The sequence below is a fragment of the Hydra vulgaris genome, chromosome 02 (genome assembly GCF_038396675.1).
Source record: "Hydra vulgaris chromosome 02, alternate assembly HydraT2T_AEP".
Classification (NCBI taxonomy): domain Eukaryota; kingdom Metazoa; phylum Cnidaria; class Hydrozoa; order Anthoathecata; family Hydridae; genus Hydra; species Hydra vulgaris.
This window is the reverse complement of record NC_088921.1, coordinates 6627507-6632500: the sequence shown is the minus strand read 5'-3', so window position 1 is coordinate 6632500 and position 4994 is coordinate 6627507. Positions and strand designations below refer to the sequence as shown.

General features: G+C 22.2%; 1 long non-coding RNA gene across 2 annotated transcripts in view; it reads right to left on the bottom strand.

Annotated features, from left to right (window-relative positions):
* Positions 1 to 3279, bottom strand: part of LOC136076682 (uncharacterized) — an 18363-nt gene extending 15084 nt beyond the window's left edge. For both annotated transcript variants that reach the window (XR_010636482.1, XR_010636481.1), the window contains exons 1-3: positions 2407 to 3279; positions 1961 to 2234; positions 1731 to 1825 (exon numbers count right to left, since the gene is read on the bottom strand). This is a non-coding gene — a long non-coding RNA (uncharacterized LOC136076682). The remainder of the gene's footprint in view (positions 1 to 1730; positions 1826 to 1960; positions 2235 to 2406) is intronic.
* Between the last annotated feature and the right edge of the window lie 1715 nt (positions 3280 to 4994).

Sequence of the window (4994 nt, the reverse complement as noted above, 5' to 3'; positions counted from 1 at the left end):
AAATGTTTCTGACGGCAATAAAGACGTTGCAACTTGCTTTTTTTTGTATACGCCAGGATATATTAGCATATATATATATATATATATATATATATATATATATATATATATATATATATATATATATATATATATATATATATATATATATATATATATATATATATATATTTAAGTATATATATATATATATATATATATATATATATATATATATATATATATATATATATATATATATTATATATATATATATATATATATATATATATATATAAATATATATATATATATATATATATATATATATATATATATATATATATATATAAGTATATATAAGTATATATATATATATATATATATTTATATATATATATATATATATTGTTTTAAAAAGTTCTTTGTTTATTGTTTTAAAAAGATCAATGATATCACTGTAAGATAGAAATAAGTTAGTATCATCTGCAAACTTAATGCTTGTTAGTTTAAAAGCTTTATTTAAATCATTAATAGAAGTTAGGAAACGGAGTGGCCCAAGAATTGAGCCTTGCGTGATCACACATGTTATAGAAAGACAAGTGGTGTGATAACCGTAACAATAAGATGAACGTTTACTAATTTACTTGATAATACATTACAGAAAAATATTATCAAATAAACAGCAAAAAGCAAGGGTTGCCTAATGCAATCAACATTAAATCATCATCAAACATCAAAGTAGCTTAATTGCAAAATGTTATATTCTCAGACGAAATGAAGGTTGAAGCAGATAAGCAAGAACTTCGTGTTAAGCCACGGCAATCACCTCAAAAGTGATTTGATTTGAATTGTACATGAAAACGAACCAAGTAAGTTTGTTGCAGTGTAAGCATTTGGGCCTGCATGAATTAGGCAGAATTTAGATGCTATTGATTATTTGAAGGTCAACTTCTTGCAGATGGATATATTGAAACTTTGGATGTTTGTCTTCTTCCCTCAATAAAAATATTTAAAGAAAAAAACAGCAATATCATACATCAACAAGTTGGTACATTGTGCCATTCTGCAAAAATATGCAAACATTGTTTTGAAGACAACCAAATTTTAATAATATAGTGATTCAAAAAGTGATTCAAGAGTCGATACAAAAAATCTCCATTTATTTGAATCAATACAAGTTGATTTTATTATAAACTATTTATTAATAGTTTATACTGAAATTAGCTCAAGGTAATTTTATTATAAATTTTCACAAACATATAATATATGTTTACAAACATGTAATAACATTATTAGAATGCTATTACTCTAATAAAATGAAGCCGTTATAGAAGTTTACAAAAAACATTAAAAAAATGTTTTTAAACCAAATTTAAGTATGTTTATTAGGGTTATGATTTTTTTAACTTTTGTCACAGTTTTAATTGGTCATAGTTACAAAATCTAAAAATTAAATAGTTAATAATAAAACTTCATTGTATTATCAAATATAGTTGAAAAGTGCCCTCCGCCTACAGACAATTAAGTTGCATTACACTGGGCAACAAAAAAATAATTTTTTTTTTTTTTTTTTTTTTTTTTTTTTCTTACTTTGTTTCTTATCACATGGTACAACAGCATCAAATTTACCCATCGAAGCCTCTGAAATTTGTAAAAAATAAAATTAGTAAAACGAATAAGTTATAGATGGAGTCAAACTTGTTTTCTCATAACTTAAAGTTAACAAATTTTTGTTTGATAAAACTTACTTTTTTCCTTAGCATATGGGATAGTTATATCATTTTTACCCAAAAGAACCTCTAACGCTGCTAAGACTGCCAGGATCTTCACGATAACAACATGCCTAAGAAATAAAAATCTGAAAGCCTAAATAAATAAATAAAAATCTCAATTATCAATTGATTATCAAAATAAAATGAAAATCTTAAAATGAAGAGAGATTTTAAAATTTATAGAAAAATTCATAATCTTAGTATACTTGTATGATTCTATTTCTTGGGGAGGCAGGAAAATATCTAGTACAAGTTGGTAATCTTTGCTCAAACTTTACATTAGTGGATATCTGATTGCACCAGCTCCAGAAATGATCATTCGGTATAAATGTTAAAATGTAAATTTGCTCTTCTAAAGTCAAATTGTTTGATTGCTCTAATTTATAGCTAATTACTTTACCATTGTCATCTCTGACACAACGATAATCCAACAAAAACTTTTCCCAATAATCATTTTCACCATCGGAACAAAGTAAAAATCTAAATTAATGGTACAAAATAATAGACACTTCAACAGATTATTTATTAAACTTAACTTAACTAATTTAATAATTTTGAAGTTATTTAAAAATAAAATTAATTTAGTAAAAATGGTGCAATGTTTTCACACAACACAAAACAATAAAAGTAAAATGAATCATATCTACGTCACCTTTTATTATCAGATGCATTGGATGTGGACCATTTCTGGATTTTGTACATTGAATAACACAATATAAATAAACATTTGCTGCTTTTTGATTCAATGTGTGGCTTAATTTGATTGAAAAGTTTTTGAATACTACTTTTGTTATCTGAAATTTGTCTGTCATAAAACCTATTTTTTGAAAAAATTGGTGTTTTTCTTTCTAATAATAAAATTAAAAATTGTATACATGAATGTATGTCACTGTCTCTCTGCTTATATACAAAAAAAAGAATACACACATAAGGTCAGCGATATTTTATCGACCTCTTTTCTATTTTTTATGGTTAAACCAATGTGAATAAATGTTTTTGCCTAATTAAAACAGTTTAAAGTCGGAATATATATAAATAGATATATAGAATACATATATATATATATATATTTAAAAAAAAATTAAATACCATGTGGTTTTTGCTTTTGATAAAGGTTATCTTGCCTTTTTGAATGGGATTCTACATCTTGACTTGTGTAAACTTGATAGGGAAGAACTGAATTAATTTCAAATTTTTCTTTTAATTTTGCATGAATGAGGTTATGATAACATCCACTTAAACTACCAAACTCAAAATATCTGGCAATATATTTGGCACCTTCAGCAGATGGTAAAGAAAACAAAACACAATACAATAAACAATCACTTGAACCAGAAGATGCTAGTGAAAGAAAGTTGTCCTCTGTCTTGAACAATGGAGATTTACCTACCAAAAATTCAGATTCCATTATTTCTGTTGTTTCAATGATAGCTTTTTTACCATCTGAACACTTATTTAGATTGGAAATCATCACTTCTAAATTGGCTTCCACTAAATTGTTCAAAATATAATTAAATATGCTTTGCTAAAACTCAAAATATAACTTTTTATATAGAGTATGTCGTTACTAGCTTAGTTATTTACTGGTATAATATTTATACCAGATAATCATAGTAGACAATGTAAGTTACAAAACTGACAAGGTCTTGCTACTATTATAAACACTATTTTATTGTATATACTATTGTAAAATATTGGACTTTAGTATAAGCCTTAATACAAAATTAAATATTATTATAATCTACAATAAAATAGTAGCACGTCATTATTGCAAGAAACTTTATAAAACTTTTTAAATTTTTTCAAATAACAAACTTTTGCTATTTGAAAATGAATCAAATAAAAATACTAACTTTTAATATCTTCACTTTGAAACGCTCTTTGAGAAAGTATATATATATATATATTTATATATATATATATATATATATATATATATATATATATATATATATATATATATATAAATATATATATATATATATATATATATATATATATATATTATATATTTATATATATATATATATATATATATATATATATATATATATATATATATATTTAAACAACTTTAAAAAGTATTCTAAACAATAGAGTGGTCAATGTTCTTAAAAGAACAGAGCAATTATATATTAGTAAAAAATCACTTAACAGAATTTTTTTTCCATTTTACACTGTGTTTCATCAACAAAGATATATCAGAAATGAATATTTGTTAATAAAACAGTGTAAAATGGAAAAAATTTTTGTTAAGTGATTTTCTACTAATATATATATATATATATATATATATATATATATATATATATATATATATATATATATATATATATATATATATATATATATATATATATATATATATATATATATATATATATATATATTCATATATATATTCATATGTATATTCATATATTCATATATATATATATATATATATATATGTATATATATATGTGCTTTATAAAGGAGGGAGGACGTTCACCAATAAATATAAAAACATTATTGTAAACAGGCCTGAAAAATCATCAACCTATTAAAAAATCTCTTAAATCTTTAGTGGTCGAAAACGAGACTTTGGTTTATTTGTTTCCAAAGTATAAAGCCTGTATCAGCATATTAAATCCTAATAAACTATGATAAAACAGCTGTTAAAAATGTGATTAAAAACACACAAAAATTTGAATTTGTTATATTTGCAAGGCAAATTAATTTCTTAGGATATAAGTATAATAATAATAACAATAATAATAATATATACTTAATATATTTGTATATATATACATTATTTATACACTATTTATTGTGTGTGTGTATATATATATATATATATATATATATATATATATATATATATGTATATATATATATATATATATATATATATATATATATATATATATATATATATATATATATATATAACGCTATTTGATCGCAAAGCAGACAGTGTTAAAAAGTTGACCTAAAGCAGACACTTGAAATCTCGGTCCTAAAACAAAATATTAATGAAGTTCCTAGTAAAAACATATTATTTTTGCTTTAGAAAACAAATTCCGTAATTAAAATTACTTAAAATACAAAAAAAGTAAATAAAAAATTTAATGTCTGCTTTACGTAATATGAAGGATAATTTTTATACTATAGGTCTGCTTTACATAAAATTTTACGCTATCTTAACGTAAAACGTACTTTTATTCAGTGTAGCGTTTTTTTTATTTTAGATCTCATTAA